The sequence below is a fragment of the Condylostylus longicornis genome, unplaced genomic scaffold (genome assembly GCF_029603195.1).
Source record: "Condylostylus longicornis isolate FDR11 unplaced genomic scaffold, ASM2960319v2 ptg000040l, whole genome shotgun sequence".
In the NCBI taxonomy this organism is placed as follows: domain Eukaryota; kingdom Metazoa; phylum Arthropoda; class Insecta; order Diptera; family Dolichopodidae; genus Condylostylus; species Condylostylus longicornis.
The window spans coordinates 13,966,768-13,988,616 of record NW_026578009.1 but is presented as its reverse complement, the minus strand read 5'-3'; the positions used below and the strand labels follow the sequence as shown (position 1 = coordinate 13,988,616).

Sequence of the window (21,849 nt, the reverse complement as noted above, 5' to 3'; positions counted from 1 at the left end):
TTTTAGTAAAACTGTTGTAAATTTACTCAATCCCATTCCATTTTTCTTTATTACAGGTTTATTTTGATTATAAACAATTCGATGTGAAAATAATTTAATAGCTAAAAATTATCTATTATAAATTAAATTACAAGCAGACAAAATAAGGAGAAGTAGAGGAGAAAATAAAAGAATGCGACAGAAAGTTTGTTTACAGTGGTAGGTAAAATAAATACGCGCACGTGTAATGACAATTTACATAAAAATGAGTAATCAAAGTCATAATTTATTCAATAAAAATTTTTGAAAATATTGAAAGATTACTTTTAGAATTTTTAACACAAATTTGAAAAAAAATTTTTATTAGTTTCACTCTGTTCGTCCGACTGTGCACATGTTTACAAAACTTCTACACCCTTAAAGATAGAAAGCTGAAATTTGATATGTAAATAGATCCTTACTTATTTTCGAAGAAGAAAATTTTTGTTTACTTCACTCCTTCCCAAACCACAAACATTCCATTTTTTTTAATTTTGCAAAAGCAGGAAAGTAGTGGTGAATTTCTTTTGCCGTGGCATATCGTACCTAAACTTTAAAAAACCGAAATAGCTGTTGTCTAAAATCCATTTTTTCTAAATATTTGATATCCCGTTTCTTCTAAACCTCAGGTTGTAATTAAGGATTTGGTTAGCCTAGTTGAATTCGTTATAATTTCTTAATGGGATGGACGAACTGACAGATTACACGAACGGAAAGACAAACCAAGCTTGGTTTATTCAGAGTTGGACGCTATGCAGAAATGTGAGGTATTCTGTTTATATCTCAGTTGTCAATTTTTTAGCGTTGAAAAAAGATGAGCGTTAAAAAAAACCTTGGATAGAAACCGAAATTCAAATTTTCCAATGAGCTGAACGGTTAAATATAATAATGTACCGCGTAACTCAGAAAGGTAGATGAAATGGAACTTCAAGCGAACCGTTTTTGAAAGAGCCTAACACAAATTTTAAAAATAAGATACAACATTATTTGCTAATTTCCATACTGTTTAATACTAATGTAATTTTTCAATATTTCCATTTTCCCATTTCCATTTTTTAATTGTTTCACTGTTTTTTGTCCCGATAATTTCAAATAAAAATTTTTTAAAACTTCCAAAAAACATTTCTTTGGAATTTTTTTTTCTTAAGGTTTAACTTAAGCTATAATTGTTAAACAATCTTTTAGTCCTGGAAATGCATTAAAAGAACTAGTTAATATCAATTTTTAAATTATAGAGTTTTTAAAAGAAAAACACTAAAACGAAAAATCGATTTAATTCAAAATACAAAGGATAAAAACAAAAAAAAAATAAAATTCTGTCAGTTAACTTTGAAGTCAAAGTTTTTATTGACTTCATAATTTTAATAAAAATTTCAAATATTATTAAGATATTTCCTTTATAGCGCTGTTAAATCAGTTTGGTAAAAAAAACACGGAGGTACAATGTTAAATTACTTTTGTATGCAATTGACATAAAATAAAAATTTTATAAAAATTTCAAATAAAAGTTTTATTTGATTTTCATTGCTATTAATTTATTTAAAATATTTTAATAAATGTGCCAGAGCCTAAAATATTTTGACACAATAGACAGTAGACACATGAAAAATTTCCTAAAAGTTTTGCAATTGAGTTTTAGGTGAAAAATAATCGCTACTAAATAATTATCAAATTTTGCTGAAAATATTTTTACAACACAGAATTCAGTACTTCATTCAAAATTTAATGTTTAAGTCTTATTCCGAAATATCGGAATTCTCCGAATATTAAAAAAAACTTCTCAAGGATTATTTTAGCAAAAATTTTTATAAACCCATTTAAAAGCATAATAGAACAGTAACACACTTAGTTGTACAAGATGAATTAGAGAAGAAATTGTGTGTTTATTTTTTATTTAAATTTAGGAAATTTGGAAAATTTACAGAAATAACGCGGAAAATTGCTATAATTTTCAGAGCAAATATAATATACATATGTATTGTTCCGGCTTGATACAGTTGAAGAAAATTGTTGTAAATAGCTATTATTCACTGTCTTGAAAATGTTATTCATGATAAGTGAACGTAAGCATTATACTTTAACACATTCTCGATAAATATAAAAAATAATTTTATAGTTAATATTTTTTATTATAAAAACATTGAGCTTAAAACTCCTTCATATTTCATAATTAATATTAATCTTTCTTATGTTGACGTACAAATACTTTAATTTTATAATAATAAAGTTGGGTCAAACCAGTGGTTTGTAATGTAGCACTTTTCCCTTCAACAAGTGAAAATACTTCTTTTAAGGATTGCATACAGTCAGCACAACTGATTTATACAGTTTTTGAAATAAAGCAAAAATAAATTAAATGAGGTGTTAACATAATGCTCGATTTTAAGGGCTAATTGCGTGAGTTAAAAAATATAATTATATTTTGGTTGGAATTTACCATTAGCTTTTTGGGTTTATAGAAATTTGAAAACGCCTGCCGTTTCGTAAATATAAGGTATCAAAAATTCAAATTTTATAAATTTCAAGAGGATGGAGCTTGAGGAAAGCTTAAATTTCAAGAGGATTTTATAAATTTCAAGATAAACTTGAGGGAGGATGGAGATGGGAAAAATTTTCTTCTAATGAAATGAACTATTTATTAATGTCTAACAGCTGTTAAAATTTCAGACTTTTTATCAACGTGTTTTTCACAAATTTGGAAAAAATATATCCACGGACGGACAGACGAATATCCACGCTCGGATAGAGTGAAAATAATAGGAACTTCTTTTTTTCAAAACTTTTTTGAAGAAGTGCTTAAAAACTATAAAAATATTTAATAAAATAAAATGTCAATGACATTTTTCCTTTAAAAATGTCATCTTAGTTCAAGTATTTTGATTTTATTTAAAATGTTTGTAAGTATGTAGGTATTTATATAAATATTTATCTAATTTATGGTTTTAAATTAAAAAATTCAAAACAAAAAAATTTTATATCTTTTATATTTTTATTAATAGCAATAATTATTTTTACAGACTTTAATATTACAAAATCAACAATGTAAAAAGTTAAATAAATAAAAAAAAAAAATAAAAAACGAAACGGAAAAAGAAATCAAAACAATTTTTTTTGAAAATCTCATTTAAATCTTTTTATTTCTGTAAATATAAAAATAAAATAATAAATAAAAAAAGCACAAAATCCGCTCTAACAAATTACGTTTGAACATTTCCCTAATTTTACTCATTTATGTACATACATACAGTAATTCCATCGTTTACTTTGAATATGTTGCTGACAATATGATCTGCTGAAGATATGTAGAAATTCTGCCTTAAACTACGGAAGGGCAAACTCTCAAAGAGTTTATTTGCCAAATTCTAACGGAGAAAACATGAATGGGTAAGAGTATACTTAAAGGATTTGAGAATCTTTTTTAGCGTCAAAAATATTTTTATTTGAAATTTTCGGAAATCTTGGGTGCTAGATTTATAATTTTTTTTGTAAAGTTTGCAAGGACTGAATAAAGCAACTTAATGCGAATTATTAATTTCAATTTGTTGTCCAATATTTTTATTTTAATATTAATAACATAGCCCTGTTATCAATTTTTTCGTTAAAATTTTCAAGAGATCTAAAACTATTTGTAAACTATTTGTAAATACGACCGGAAGAAGTTTTATTAAGCTTCTAATTAAAGAAGTTTTTACTAAAATTCATTGAAAATTTTATGAATTTTAACGATTTTTTCATGTAATTTCATGTATGAATTTTTTCATGTATATTAATAGTTTCCTTTTTCATATTTCAGTTTCTACTTCTAAGCTCTAAGTTCACTATAGCTTCCAAATCAAAATTTTCAATTGACATCATTTACAACTAAAGAAAAAGCAAAAACCTTTTGAATAGTTTTCATATTTTTTGTTTAATGCTTTTAGCATGCAAAATATGCAAAATGCCGGTAACAATTCAATATTTAAAATTACTTTCCTTATTTCATTTTTTTTGCTTTTCAATTTGTTTGGCGTGACAAAAATTTTTTAAAATAAAATAATGAAATAATTTATTATCGTGCCTAGGTTTGTACCTATAAAACTTATGAGCAAGCAATTCAACCACAATGACTTTAAATACGGAAAATAGAAAAAAAAATTCTATAGAACAAAAACTAAAAAGCAAAATATTTTCGTCGTTTGAATTGATTAAAACTTTTTTCATATTTAATATAAAGAATTTTTTTTATAAGATTTATTTTGAAAAATTTGATTGAATAATATACCGAGAATTGAAATTGAATCTGATGCAAATTTGACAAATGCCTTCGGTTATTTGGTATAAAAGAACAGTTACAGGAGAACTTCATAAGACTAACAAATTTAAATTTTATTCAGTATAACGTTAATTTCGGTTTGGTTGAGCATTTTGCGCTACTTGTTATTAAATAATTGTTTTACATTGAGAAAAATACTTTTATAAGAACCTGAGTGGATGAAGTTTGTGTAATTAAAAATATTAATCATCATGTGGTATGCGTTACCACTCCAATGTAATATGAACAATAACGACGGTAAATATGGGCCATAAATATGAATAGTACCGAAAATTTAACGTTCATAAAAAATAAAAAGGACTGACTGCAAATGCTATTTTATTTTGACTTTAAATCTGGTTTTTTTTGTTAGATTCTAAAAAAGGAAAATTATTTTATTATTTCATGTTACTTGTATTTCACGAAACGAAAATAAAAAAACTCAATTTTTATTTGCTCATTCCCCTAAAATTATGCTAAAAATTATTTCGTTAAAATAAAATTTATTTATAGCTTTATTTCGGGGATACTCTTGTGGTGCTCTCATAAATTATTATTTGTTTTTCTTTCTTGTTTTATTATTATTATTTTAATTTTTCGGTCATGCAGAGGAAGGTATGGTATTTAGATTAATTATTTAAGTTGGTGACATAATACCTCGTATATTTATTTTAATTTTTCTTTTTTAATCAGATTATAACCAATGTTCTTAATATATAAAAAATCTTGGCATGGGGTACAATTAAAATTTTTTGCTGCCTAGTCTAACAATAATAATATGAAAAATATGTAAAAATTCACTGATTGTAAGCTGTTTTTATTTTAATTTATAAAATAAATTTGAAATTTAAAGATGAAACTGAATTTCTCCAATTATTTGGAATAATATTTCGCTAAAGTAGTGCTGAAATTCTATAGTGTATTGTGGAATTATAATGTAGGTATTTATGAATCATGAACAACTAGAAGTTAACAATATAGAAGTTCAACAATGTCTAAATTTAACAATAACTAGAATACTACTTTCTAAAATCAAAATATTTCTTATTGAAAAAAAGATGAATTTTGCAATTTAGCGTTAGAAATTTTCATACAAAAATGTAAATGCTCTGATTTTCAAAGAAAATATTTGTAATATAAATATAATTTGAACACTGTTCTTGTAAATTATTTGTAGATAAGTTAAAATTTCTTATTCCATAAAATTCAATCACCAAATTCATCAAAGTTAACTTTTATAAGAAAATAAAATGAAGCAATAATTACGAGTATGTGACCCTTGATTTCTTTGTTATTTATGCAGACTTATATTCTATTAATATTGATTTCGTAATATGATTTCTGCAATAATGCCATTTATGTGCATATGGTTCAAAAAAAGAGTTCTAGGAATTGTTTCCCATACATAAAAAATTTATATACTACAAATATTCGAATTCAACCTTTTAAAATTAGGAGCAAAATGTTTTAATAATTAAATTGTTCTTTCTGAATTGATATGGCCCATGATTGACTCTTGATTCTTTGCTGAATATAGACTTTAAATAGACAATAAAATGATTGAAGTTAAATATTTTTTTATTTTGATATTGTTCCCAAACCATTGAATGCTGAATGTTCCCAATTAATGTTAAAAATAAGACAAGTATTTAGAAAATAACTTTTAACTATTCAAAATAAAGGCTCATTTTAAATTCAAAAATATATCATTGTAAATGAATCTATATAAGAACACATTTTATTTTTATTCATTATTCTAAAAATAAAAGTATACACCTGCTGAGCAAACGTGTAACAATTATTTTTTTCAGAGGAGCTCTCATTTAAATCCATTAAGTATAAACAAATATATTTAATTAAGTATCCCCTTAAAAAATAAGAACTAAATAAGTGCAAAATATTAAAGATGCTACTTAAGAAAAAAAAATACTTTTAAAAGCTTAGAAACTTAACCGATACACAAAAATAATATTTTAAATATAGCAGAGCGCATTATAAACACTGGTGCTTCTTATAAGAAAAAAGGAAATTAAAATTAAAATTATTTTGCGAAAGAAGATTATTTAAATTCATAAAAGTTGTAGTAGTTAGTAGTCATTTAAATATTAATGCTTAATTGCATCTAAATACTTAAAGTAGATTCCATTCCATAATATTTTTTGTTATGGCTTAAAACTTTTATTTTTTCAATTATGATCTTTAAAGGTATACGAACACTTCTTTAAAAGAATCCATCAATATATTTTTTCCATTTATTCAAAAGGTTTTAAGCAAACATCGGGTTTTTTTAAAGTTATTCATAAGAAAAAATAAGAAAACAAATTAATAATGAATGTATAACAGTAAAAGTGATGCGTTTTATTCTGCTATTTTTTATTCTTCTTATACTTTATACAATAGTGGCTCATTTAACTTTACTCTTTGTTTTCGTGAATATTTTTCAAGCTACATCACCTTGCATGCTAAAAATATTGCAGAAAAATTTTGCAAAAAAGGTTTAGTTTCACTCTGTTCGGTCGTTTAATCTGTGTGCCTGTTTACAAAACTTCTTCACACTTTAAAATTTTGAATATCTTCACACTTATCAAATAAATGACCAGAAGCAGATTTTTTTAAAAATTATAATAATTGTATTGAAACCGCAAACATTTTTTAAAAAATCCAAATGATTTGCTTTTAGTACTTTGAAATAGCATGACCAAATATTGCAAAGAGAAAGTGATTATTGAAAACCTTTTTTCTAATTTTAAAAATTTTTTTCTGTTAGACACAGAAACCTGAATTTCTAGCAGAGTTTTTAGGCGGCAGGCTAAAAATTTATGGTCAGGCTATTTTTCAAAATTTTATTTTGCTTGAAAGCCATACATACCTTCCAAGTGCCTTACCAACGATCATAATATTGAAAATTCTTTTAATTTTTGTTCTCATCCTGAAGGTATCCATTGATTATTATGGTAGATTTCAGTATAAATTATACATGCTTCTTTTAAGGGACTCTCAGTATTGTTAAAAGGAAATGTGCTTCCTTGCAAACTACTAATTTCATACAAATTTATTTATTTATTTATGGTAGCTCTTTTCATTTCGGTTTTTCTTTATTTTGTATGGAAAAAAAGCGATCAGCTGCGAGAGGTACGAAAAAGATAAAGGTAAAAATAATAAATGGAAAATTTCTTTTATCAAAATTATTATTTTTTCTCTTCTTTTTTATTTAAAGATAAAAAAGTGTAAAAAAAAGTTATTTTTCCAATAAATTACTTTGTGGTTAGCATTCTCTTTTACTTCTTTCTTTTGACTTCATTTATTCTACAACATCACTAATGAAGGGGAGAATTTTTCAGACCGTAAGTTTTTGTTTTGTGTTTTTTTTTTTCTATAAAAAAATAATAATGGCATAACAATAATAATAAAAATGATTCTAAAAAAGGATCAGAAGAAACTCAAAGTTACCATTATATTAAAAAACAAGAAGAGTATATAGAAAAAAATAATCAAAACAACAAACTACAAAAATTTTTTTATCAACTTCAAAACTTTTTTAAAATATTTCTATTTAACAAAATGAAAATGCTGTAAAATTTAAAATTTTCAATTGTATTGGAGTGATTTTTTTAAGGTTATTTTTTAGTAAAAAAAATTTGGTAATAGAAATGTAAAATGCGAAGAGTTGTGACGCAGAGTTGAACGACGAAAATTATTTCAAATAAAAAATCTTAGGAAATTTTGAATTAGAAAGAGAAAATTAGAAAAAAATTCAAAACTGAATTCAATTTAAACTTCATTGTTTTTGAATTTATTTCGGCCGTTGTACAAAAAATAGTTGAAAAGATTTTTTTTAAAAACAATTGGAAGGGCTGAAAATAATGAAAAAAATTAATTAGCATAATATTTCAGTGGTCTTTGCATGCCACTGCGCACTATCACAGTGGTCTTATTAAAATATTTAACAAATAATATATATTTTTTGCGGGATTAAGAGCAAATCTTGAATATTTCATAAGTTGTAACTTTGCGTTCCTCTTATACGTTATATTTGCATGTGTTATAACTTATAAAGCAACTAACATTAATTCGGCTTTTGTTCAATATAAAAACTGTATTTTGTAAAATAAAACAAAAAATTAATTTTTAAAAATTTTAATGTAGAAGGAAAATTGCCTTTTAGTTTGTATTTTAAAAGGGAAATATTATAATTTATCAAGTTGAACCGAAAAATAATTCAACTGTACAAGCCGAAAGCCGGTTAAAACAAAACCGGCCATGTAAAATGCACAAAATTACGATTATAGCTTTAAGTAGCTAGATAATATTATTGATTGGTCACTTTATAGCGTTATCACTTTCTTAACGTAAGTTTTTAGCGACTTATACTCGAAAATAAGTCTGACCGAACGGCATGTAATTCGATTTCAGTATAGCTAAAATGCATAACGATTTATCGGAAATGTAGTTTTCATATTGGATTCCAATTTTCGTTGTACAAAATTTTATGTTTACATTTATAATCTAACAGACGTAGTAAAATTATTTTAAAAATACAAAGAACGATTTGTAATTTATTTATAAAACAGCTTAACAAGGAAATTTGTTTGCCCTTTGAGACCAATATCTACTCCTTATAAGCACATGTTTGTTTTTAAGTACAATATTATTTTATCAATATTTTTTAAGAAAAATTTAAAGATTAATTTTGTTCAGCGTATGCCTTTTCTTCATTTCAAAAATATCATTTGCAGTTAAATTTTTCTATTTAAGTTTTTAAAATATAAAGTTTCCAAAGCATTGACTCCTTTACACTGACAAATAATTATTCTTTAAAGAATTTAAAAACTCTTGTCTTAAAAAGAGCTTCTAGTGGAAAATATTATACAAATACTATGTAGGTAGTACATTATAGTATGTACATATTATGTGTGCATGTGCCAAATTCAAAATCATGTGAAAATTTTTTTGAAATTTATTCCTTTCAAAGACAGATCTGGTAACATATTTCGTTTTTAATTAAAAACCGCTGACGATAACATACGTTTAGTTTTTCGTGTGTATAAATAGATAAACTCATCTTGCACGGTAAACATTTAAAGTGTTATACACACGCTTACATATTCTACAATAAGGCATACATATGTCTTTTAGAAATTGCACCCCAAAATGATAATTAACGTATCCGAAGAGGAAGAAAAAATTCCAAAATGTGTAATTAAGAACAAGATTCTTTATAAAATTAAGGATATTGAACTCAAATTACAACAATTTATATTAAAATCAAATTTTTTAAAAATATTTCGCACTAAAGCTCTTAACTTGAATGTGTAAAATAACGAAGATCTAGAATGATGAAAAAATTTTCTTCATAGATCAACTATACTCCATAAAAACTTATGCACTTATATGTTTCAAGATTTAAAAAAATTGTACTTTTCATACAGAAAAAAAAATGATTTACGATTTTTATATACCCATAAAATAAAATAGCATATTTTTAGGGATGCAAAATAATCTTTTTATCGCTCAAAGGAAGAGAAAATGGTCAGTGGTATTATTTTGGCTCAGGTGAAATATTTTCCTTTTGAATGATTATTGATGTCCGCTTTTTTGTGCTGCTTTTATACCATGAATTTTTTTTTTTTATAGTGAAAGAGTAAATATTTTGTTTTATGGCAAACAATGAGTGCTTCGATCAATTTGAATTTTACACAGCAAAAAAAAAGAAAAACTATAACTGTAATTTTTTTTTTTTTACTGTTGTTTCCCTTTTTATTTTTTTAATGTTTTCAGTTATTTTTTAAACTTTTTTGGTTATAAAAATTTTTTGTTTCTGAATTTTCGTTTTTATAATTGTTTTTAATTTTTTTTTGTCTTATTTTTCATTTTTCATCTTTTATTCACGATTGTTTTGTAAAAAGTAAAAAGTTTGTTTGTTGATTTTGGTGTACTGGTTTTGTTACATTTTACGTAATTCTTTTGCTATTGTTAGAGGCAAAAAGAAAAAAATCAAGCAAAAAGAGAAAAGTATAAAATAAAAATATTTATATCTTGCAATTTATTATTTCCTTCTCTTTTACAAACGTTTCATCTCTAAAAGCACTTGGAAGGAAACAAAATTAAAAAAAAAACGGAATTCGTATCATAACTTGTAAAATCAACTGTAGGATATCATTTAATGCCGAAATACTATTATTGAGACTAGTTATATCGAAACTGAGTTATTAAAATAACTCGGTTAACCAAACCAAGAGGATTTTCAATTTGGATTTCGTGCAGAATTTTCCACATGCAAAGGAAAATGCTGCAGGTTTTTCAAAAGTTTACAATATGAAATTCATTGCTGTTATTTTGATGACCCAAATTACATAATTATAATAAGTATCCGATTTTGCAAATAAAAATTGTTTTGATTCTGTGACTCCTTGGATTGATACAGATAATCCCAAACTTGTCCAACTTTGGAAATAGAAGAAGTTTTGTTTAATGAAACTTAAAAATTTTTGTCATTTCAACATTGAGACACAATAGGAAAAAGCGTCAAAAATTTTTAGTAATCTCAACGATTAATTATTGAGCAGAAACATTCGACAAACGGGTCAATACAGACATTCAATATTAAATTTTCTTATTTCAAACTATTTGGATTCGAACTTATATTGACGCTTCTAACTGAAAAAATAATTATAAAATTGCACTTTGTCACTAGAAATGTAAAGAACTTCCTTAAGTGCTTCTCTAATGCTCCCAGTTGGTAAGCAAATTCATTTCTACAATAATAAAATTTAAAAGTGTTTAAAGTGAAACTTCATTCATTAACAGAAAAATTAATTGCATAAGAGTGTATTACAAAAGATAACCCAATATTACAATCCCATTTCAAATAAAATGTTCGTAAAACCATTCATTGTGTTAGGGTAGAAATCAAGATGAAATACAAAAAATTGTTATTGTTGTTTTTTTTTTATTCAAATTAATTTTGAAAATTATACTGTAACAATTTCAAAAATAACAAACACATTTGTACAAAGTTTTTTTTAAAGGCAGACTTTTATCTTCCATCTGATGAATACCTCAAACTGATATTCCAATTTAAAACACGTAGGTATATATAACATTTTCCGCAGCATTTAAAAATTGTTAAAATTCAATGGGTAAACCTTTATTTTCCGTTATGACGGAATAAACTTTAGTAAAAAATATAATGAATATTTTATCAATTAGAAAATTTTTCTTTACAAGGAAAATTAATGGAAATTTTGAACAACATTTTCTTATACAATTTAATAAAAATTAAATAATATTTTAAAGTGAATTGAAAACTTTTAAAACTCTGAATTTCTAAAAAAAAAACTCTAACGCTTTGAATATTTAAAGAAAAATTTGAAATTTTTTTTTGAAGTTTTGAGGAATATTATTTTTATAGCAATTTTAATCTTAATGTTAATAATATTGAAAAAATACTAAAGGTTTTTACATTTTTTTCCTGTGTTTTTGAATCTTAGCAAATCGGCCATAAAAATTTACAAAAAAATTAATAATATTTTATAAATAAAGTTTCTAGAAAAACATATGGTGAACGAAATTCGTCAATTTTGCCGAAATTGTTAAATAAAAAACGAAACGATTCGAAATTAAGAAATCTTAAATAGAAAATTAAATTGCATTCAAATTTATTGTTTATTAACATGTTTGGCAATTTATGTGGAATGCACATCCATTCACAAATATAACAGAAGAAACATACATTAGAATGGGAAACTAAATTTAATAGCAAAAACAAGTTTGGATATACATGTATGAACATTTTAAGAATTTTTATCGTCAGATATATCTCAACATATTTCGAACTAGGTAATTTGTACCCCGGCATTAAATATTTTAAATTATGTAATATTTGAATCGTTGGCATACAGAGGCATGTAGTAAACAGTAACACAAGATATAATGTATCATTATTTTGGGCATCAAAAATAATTAAAATTTTTTTTCAGAATTAAGTGCCAAATTTCATCGGTTTCCGAAGTACAGGGATTCTGTAAAAACAAATTAAAGTTTCAAATAATATCATACGAAATTATGGGGTTTGAGAAAGCCAATAAAATAAAAAAGGGGAAAAACTTGATTTTTTCGAAGGTTCGAATGTTTGCGCTTTCGAAAGTATATTAAATACAAAATCAAGTAGCGTGTTTCTTTCAAGCCCTTTACTAGCTGTTTCAGATGCTGTTCGTTTTTAGCTTTTATCGGAAGGTAAGCAATAAGCAAAAAAGCTTGGGAAACTAGAAACTTCGTGAAAATTCATTAAAATCTCTGTATGCAGAAACTGTTGAGATTTGATAACTAGTTATGAACAAGAATTTTACTTATTTTTGATGGCCTAAATGATGACACATGTTATGTCACTGATTATTGAATCAACCTATATAAACTATTTTTACGGAAAAAAAAGGCACTGAATATAATTAAGTTTAACAAAATTCTATTAAAATAATTATTATAAATTTTTTTACAACCACAAACAAAACCATAAAATATACATCAATTTTGCCTAGTTTCTATTTAAATTATAATGTCCTATGCCTTATTTAAGGTTTTTATGTGTATACCATGAATATTTTTATATTTTTAATTTAAATTTTCTTGTGTTGTTTTTCTTTTATTACTGCGAAAACATATAGCAAGCAACACTAAGGGCAACACATATAACAAGCAACAATAAAGACAAAATTTTTACACTACAATTATACCTATATACCTATGGATTTCATAGTATATAAGTTCAAGGATATTATCGTTGAAGAAGAGAACATTAAAATTCTATTTTTTTATTTTATGTTTTTTTTTTCTGTTGATTACATCATGATAATAAATTTTAATAATTCATTTGAGACTTCAATAACCTACATAGTTGTCACATGCCATTGACAATTGAAATTTTTCGTTTTCTATATGTAGGTACATAACATCTATAATATTTCTCGTCACTTAAACAATTTTATTGCGATATCTTTTGTTTTCATTTTTTTTTAAAATAGAAGATTTTAAATGAATGCAAAAATAAGTTTACCATATCGTATGTGAAATTTTTTTTAGTATGTTAATGAAAATTTGATTACCTTAGACTATTGATTTTATTTTCTGACAAAATTCACGTTCTATCATGAGATTTACTTATAAGACTGCACATCTTTCGTTCCTAATACATAAAATTTAGCATTTTACAACTATAATAATTAGTTCACGCTACAATGGCGTAATATAAACTTCATAATTTACTTGCAGTACGGCAGATATGACTTTAAAAAGAGTTTACATTATCAATTACAATTTTATTACAAGTCTACTTTATATAAAATTATTTGAGAAAATATTTATTCAGTTAAATAACGAAATTTAAGTTGTTGGGGGTTAAATATTTGTTTTATTCATACCAGTTATATAAGAGTAGTTAATATAATTTCAAAAATTTGTAAAATGTCTCTACATTAAAATAAATTCACATAATAATCTCTAAGATGAAAACTGAAATGTGAGTAAGGCTTGCTCCATAGATGGGTCCTAATATTATCTATTGTAACAAAGTTCTAATACAAAATATTTCGGGCCAGAAGAGATCAATGTAGACTAATATAATTACACACTTTTATTAAAGAATTCTTAAACAAAACTCTTGTATTACATAAACCAACTTCAAAGTATAAAAAACTGTTTTTATTACAAAAAAATTCTTGAAATTGTTAGTCGAGGTGACGAAAATTGTAATATCATTTTTTCATTTTCTTCAATTATATTACACCTTATTCCATACTATAATCTCATATAAATAACGTATACATTTTATAAGCAATATTTATATTTAATTCATGTAAGCGTTTAATTTTCTATATATAAATGTATGTAAAAATATTGTGACGTATTAGATTCATATACGTAAATTCATTAATATAATGTCCTTCAAACAATTCACCAAAGATATAAAGTATTAAAGAAAGAATCATAATTTTTGTTTCTATCTCAAATTTATCATTGCATTACATTTTACTTATGTTCTCACATATATGCATAATATACATAAGGTTATACAAACAATATAATATAGAATTTTTATATATGTACATAATTTACTATTCTTCTTACACATAGAATATTATAATGTGTATATTTATAAAATGTTTAACACCATGTATTTCAAGATAAACTTATATAAGGCATTAAAAAGTTTTTAAAATTCTTAAATATAAAACTTTTTTGCTTAAGAAAAATTTTTTGTTTTGTGTATAAATTTATAATGTGCTTTTGCATTTATGTATTATACAGCTTACACCTACATTATATACATATATGAAACAATTTCTTAGCAAATAATATTATTTTAATGTATGAGATTCTCACATGTACAGTGTGTTATAGCGATAGTTATAATATTACATTACATATCAATATGGTCGCAGCCCCTAAAATTATGCATTTTTCAAAAATTTTCAGATTTTTTAAATCTGTCGGCAATGTTTTAAAATTCAGGTTTAAAAATGTTTTTAGATATTTAAAATTAATTTTAGCTAACTATATTGATTTTATAGCAAAGAAAATATTGAAAAATCTAGTTTTTCCTTCTCGTTTACTCTAACTCAATTTGCCTCGACCTTTTTACTGAACTCGTATGTTCTTATTATAATGATTTGAGATTTCAGCTGTTTAGGCGCATATTATATTAAATATGTTCTACTATTGACATCATCAAGTTAAGTAGGCGAAACCAACTGTACATTGGAATTTAAAAAACAACAAATTTCAACTTTTTTTCAATTTTTATTTTACAAAAAGAATTCAAAAACTTTTAGTCATTAAAATCTCAAAATTATCAGAACTATTGCATTATTTAGTATTAATTGAATACAATTAAACTACTCCTAATTTTATAAACTTTTGCAAAAAAGAATTGTTAATCAAAGAAATTCATAATTGATAAAAACGTCAACACAATGTGAGCTCTTTATCAAAAAATTGAAAATAAGCACAGATCACTTCGATTGTAGACATAGATAATATTATAAAATACCGACCTTGTCTTTTATAAGAAAAATTCAGTTAAAGTCAAAACTGAATACCTTGCAATGTCAATGAAAGCAGCAAAATCTAATATACATAATATTATTTATATACATTGAAGGTGAGGAAAAACCACAAAAGATGTCTGCATATTATAAACAGAGATAATATTGAAAATCAAGTGTTGGATTTATTTTCACTCCGCGAGCTATTGAAAATACTTCATAGTTAATTTATATTTTACAATTCTTTTGTTATTTAAACAACATATACATCAACACCTTGTCCTTTAATATATTAAGATATGGAATATCTTAATATCAAGGAAGTTTCTTTCTCTATATACTATTTCAACGTCTTTCAAATCTCATCGTGAAAAAAGTTTTGTTTTTTCACATTCAATCTTCATTTCTCATCTTTCTATTATATAAATAAATATATTTGCATAAAAATACAACAGTTTTTTTTTCAATATTATATTTGAATAGAATATATTATGTGTGTATGTATTGTTTTTTTTTTCATATCATAGTCCTTTTCTATTTTGATCTACATATTTGTATACATATGTTTTAAATTTTTTTCTCATCTTTTACTCTAGCTTTAATCTATAAGTCAAGGAAAATCCTGTTGTCTAGGACTGGAAAATATTAACTTTTATAGATTACATGTGAGTATAGTAAAAAAATGCTAGTATACAAACACTTTTACGTGTATAACTCGAAATAAATTATGTATGATGACTGCTAAGCTATTATAAATGTACGAGAGAGATGGAGATAATATTATACTAGCTTTGGGTATTTTTGCTATTTTCTGTTGAACACATATTATTTGTATGAGAGCAAAATAAAATATTAAAGTTAGAAAAGCAAAACAAAATAAGCAATGAAAACACATTTCTAACGTATAATATCAAGATACGAGCGAAAAAAATTAAAATTGGAGAGACCTTGAGAAAGAGAAAAAAAAAATCAGAGAATAATAAAAATTACAGAGAATTTATTTTTCTTTTTGTTTCAAATTGATTTTTCTGAAGCTGCAAAAAAGCACTCTCACTCACCTAACAAAAAAAAATTTATTCTATTTGAAAAATGTAAGTTAATCTCTCAGTTATGAGAGTGAAAAATAAATGAATATATGTATGTATGCAAGTACTGTATGTAGGTACATATAAAATCGCTGGTTTACCTATCCATAGATCCCAGATTCTTACGTCTTTTACACGCTTGTGTTCATTTCGTATTTCATGTTTCACATTTTTTTTTCTCTTCTCAAATTATAAATTTATGATTGACAGGTGGAAAAAACAAAAATGCTTATGAGTCGTTTTTCCATTTTTTTTTTTATTTTTCTTCTTTTTCTTCCCCTAAATTAGATATTGTATTTTAAAATTTTTGTATATAAAATACTTTATAAAATATTTGAATGAAATGTGGTTATTTTATTTAGTATAAGTACAATTCAGGGAAGAGAAGCTAAAAGAGAAGTAAAATTATGATTTGCTGTTATTTTTTATAATGCCAATTTAAGTTATAAGTGTGTATTTTAAATATATACATCTATATATATATCATTATAATATTACCTATTGCCTACAAATTATATATATATATATCTATATATTTGTTTTAGGATAAATATAGTAATCTCTTTTTTACATTTCGATTTTCATTATGATTCCCGCACTATTGTACATTGCTGTTATAAAGGATGAAAAATTATCAAATTTTGAGTATTTTGCCTCTGGCTATAACCTATCATTTCCACACAAACCGGAGAGTTATTTGGGTGATGTGTGAATAAATTTTATTTATGTAATAAATGTGTGAATTCATTTTACATTGGGGGTTATAAGCCAATATAAGATGTTAAATTCTTCCGGATCCACATAAATTCTCAGATTTCAAGGTTTTATTAAAAAAGCACTTATTCTATTAATAATTTAGAATAATTCAATATTAATTAAAAATATTGAAACATAATTTTTCGTTTTCGTTTCTCGAATCCGTCTAGCACCCTACTTTTTAAAAGTTTATGTGCTTTATTTTGAAGAGAAAATAATATTATTTTAATTATATCCTGGGCATATAAAAATGTGACTTTCTTTTTAAAATATCAAATTTCGATCAAACTTTATTCTGCATTTAAAATTAATTATAATTTTATCGGCCCTGCGAAAGCAGGCACGATATCAAGTTCCACGATTTATAACATTATTCTCTTTTAATTTTTTTTTTTGAAGATATTGAAAATGGTCCTAATTTTGTACAAAATACAATATAATCTTAAAATATTATTAGAAGAAAAATGCATCTTTTTGGTCAATATTAAATGTATTATAATATAATAGAATCGAAAAATTTATTCATTCATTAACCAATTATAGTACTGTAGATTTGCAATTTCACCAGAACACTTAAAATAACGATTATGTATTTGTTTCTAGGAAATATAGTTAAGCCAAAAGCCAAAATATTTTATTTCTTTCATGAAAATTGAACATTTCAATTAGTTGTAAAAATAATAAGCAATCATTTTTAATACAAAACACATTTTTACTTAAATCCGGATGTTTCTGTAATTGAATATTTTGTTTTTTCCATCAAGAACGGGACGTCTATAAGTATATCTACATATTACGTATACATACATAAATATAATATTTTATTAAAAGCAGAATTAGTATTACCGTATAATAATATGAAGATATGAAAATATTTCTAAGAAAAATTTCTTATTGACTTATAAAATAATATTAAGTTGATTTTAGGTACATTTGCTTTGATGTTCCCTTAATATACATATATATAATACAAAATATCATATACATAATAAATTTAAAAAAAAAATTATGATATTCCTGCATAATATACATACATACATATTGTTATACAACATTATATAATATATACATCGCTATAATGTATTATATACTATCATATATACAATAAATATGTAAAGTGTATTATAAAATATGAAATATAAGATCTTTTTTCAGAAAATTTAAAAATTAAGTAAATATAAAAGGCAATTTCAAATATGAAAGTATATCATATACTCGTACATTTAGATATACGTAATATATAGAATTTAGACAAGAATATGGTTTAATATAATTTTTCTAATATGAAATTTCTATATAATTTTAACCAATATAACAGAATATTATGTATGTATGTACATTTATATCTAACATAAAAATATTTAATATTTAATTAATTAATTACTTACTTAACTTAATTAGAATTTTATATATATTTCATTTTGTGAAAATATTTATATATGTTTTAGGTTAAAACAAAATATAAAACCAAAATATTATTTTTTTCTAGAAATTACCGCAAAAAAAAATGTATACAATCAGTTAATTAGAAAAAGTGTTATACATACTCGTATAAACATGATGTTATAATTTAATGTTAGATATTATACAAAAAAGAAACTTCAAAAGGATTATGTAATAAATGACATAGCCAATATTTTTGCTTTTATATAACAGCTATAAAATTATAACTAATAGCAAAATTGATACGAAAAATGACAAACTATGAAAATATAACAGATTATTTTATATTAGTTATTCCATGAAAATTTTTCCATCAATATCGAAAACGAAATACAAAATCTTTTTTTTACTTTGAATCTACTGTTCGAAAACTTATTTTGAGAATTGAGATAAAGAAATTTTTTTTGGATTTTGCGTATAAAAATTAATAATTTTTAATGTTTCAGCTCATTTAAAAAAAAATCTTTAAATCTCTTTAATTGCATAAAATAAAAACCAAAACTTTTTCGTGCTCTTTTTCTGTTAAATATCGAAATGGTTTCGGGCTTTTAAGAACTTTTAATCAAAATATTGATTTTTTCATTGCACAAAATACTCATTTTGTAAAATTTTTTAAGTTTGCTTCAATTAATAGATTGCTCTTCTTAAAATCATTTGATAGAATATAGGTACATATATATAATTTTAGTTCTTAGTTTCTATATAAGAAGACGATCACTTAATATGGAATCGGTGTCCTTTATTTGTTAATAATCCGAAATTATCAATTGCATTCAATTTAATTTAATATTTCAGAATATATTAATAAATTTTAATTTTATGTACTTGTCATTTGTTGTTATTGTATTTTTTGTTGAATTAAACTCTCTATTATCACATTGTGAACTTATAGTTAAAATAGTACGATATTGGTAATATGATCCAAATTGAAAATTCCAAATATAAATTTGTAAATGTCGTATTATAAATATAGATTTCTGAATAAATCGAAAAATATACTTAATAATTAAATTGCAATATAATACTGATATATAACGTAAAAATAACTCCAAGCTAACGTAGATACAGATTTTGTACAAAATGTATCATATACATATAATGTCATTTGTATGGACACATACATAAATGACGCACGCTTTATATAATTAAAAATTGTAATTAATACACTCTTGCCTACAAAATATACCAACTACTTTTCTATGAAAATTTAATCAATGATAATAATGTTAAATTAAACTTGTTAACGTTATATATGTACATAATGTTGTTAAGGTTGAGGTTGAAAATGTATAAAATTTTCTTATATTGTAATAATAATATTATAAAGGTCATAAGTGATAGGCAAATTGTAGAGTTGCCAATATTTTCTCTTTCATAAACAAAAAAGAAAGGACTGCCAACAATGGAGTTAAAAAAAAAGTGTTATACACCATAAATTTTGAAAAAATTTCAAATTAAATTTAAGGTTTAATAAGAATTAATTGTCACATCATTTACTATCCGAAGTATTTCCCGTAATAGCCCGTTTATTTCAAAAGGACTACAGGATTAAAAAGCAATACGTAATGTATTTATTATATTTCAATTATATTCTTAAAATTTCGAATTAAAAATATTACCGTAGGATTAAAACGTAATAAAACTATTCTACGAGTACATATCAGTAACATGGCAATCACTCGCTATCAGTAACATGGCAATTATATTTACACTTCAAATTGTACTACGTGTGAATATGTGAGAAAAATAGTTAGTCCAGTATATTTGACGGCTGACTATTTGTGCATGTATGACAAATTAACCAATTAGTTTTTATTCGCGTTTAATAACAATTTTATAGAAATTTCCTTTATAGAAAAATTTTATAGACTTCCAAATCTGAAACCTCTGGCAACCATATTCATAAGGAAATTATATAAAATACATATTATTCTTATTAAGTTATCACCTACGAAACCTTATGAAGAGTTAAAAATGTTATCATGATTTTTTACATTCAGAACAAGAGACAAAATTATCAACCAATGTAGCTGTGCAAAATAATTAAAATGCAATAAGTAAAAAAAAAAAGAAAACAAAAAAAAAAAACATAATGTTATCGTAGTATTAAAATTTAATTAAAAATGAATTGAATCGAAAAGCTGACTGGATTAATAAAATTGAAAAAAAAAAATGAAAAGATTCAATTTCCCAATGATTTCGTGCCCACGCAGGACGCAATATCCTTGTACTACTTGTAATGTGAATGGTAAAAATACTATTAAGTGAGAATAAAGTGTAATATTTTTAATTTCTTCGTAATAAGTTTACATGCAATTATATTCGATTGAAATTTATGTAAAATCTTCTGAGAGCTTACATTTTTTTAATTGATTAAATTATAATTGAAATTTAATTTTAACTGAGTGTATGTTTTTCAAAAATTTAGGTATTCAAATACTTGGCATTTAATCGTGAAGCATTCGTACACTTGTGAGTGTACAAAAAATAAGATAATCAAAAATAATTTTTTTCGGAATATCAAAAAATACAACTATTATAAGGATATTTTTCCTTCATTAAAGTTACTAAATTTCAAATGTCATACAATAATCTTTCATAATATTTTATATGGCAAAATCTTTTTATATTTTCTAATTTGTTTTATGGTTTTAGTTGCTGGTAAAACTACATTAATATTTTTTTTTCGTTTAATCTTTATCTGTAAATATATAGTTCATTTTTTGTCGGATAGCTAAAAACTAAAATTTAGCGAATACAAAATCAGAACATGAAAGATTTCTCACTCTTTCCAAAAAAATTAAACTATCAACCTATTTATTTTTTCATTCCACGTCATATTTCAATTCGTTTTCTTTTATTTTTGTGGTACCTTTTTTTCTTCTGATTCAAAACATAATTTTCCATTTTCCCATCATAAAAAAAATAAATGACTGAATTGTGAAAATTTACAAATTTTTTGTTGGTTTTGTTTAAAATACCAACATGTCTTTCATTCTGATTTGAAAAATAAAAACAATTTTGAAAACTAGTAAAATATAATTTTAAATATTTTAGAAATAAAATGAAAAAGTGGAAAATATAAGATCCAAATCTTTTGATAGTATTCATTTAATTGTCACTGAATTGAAGTGAATTTTGCAATATTTTGAATTACAACGGAAATCTGGGCTAAAAATACAAGAATATCAATTTTACTTGAAGTATCTAGCTATTG

At 24.0% G+C, this 21,849-nt stretch overlaps 1 protein-coding gene across 1 annotated transcript in view; it reads right to left on the bottom strand.

Moving 5' to 3' along the window:
- LOC129609931 (DEP domain-containing protein DDB_G0279099-like) overlaps positions 1-21,849 on the bottom strand; it is a 118,178-nt gene that overhangs the window by 77,929 nt on the left and 18,400 nt on the right. The gene's annotated exons all lie outside the window — the stretch shown is intronic.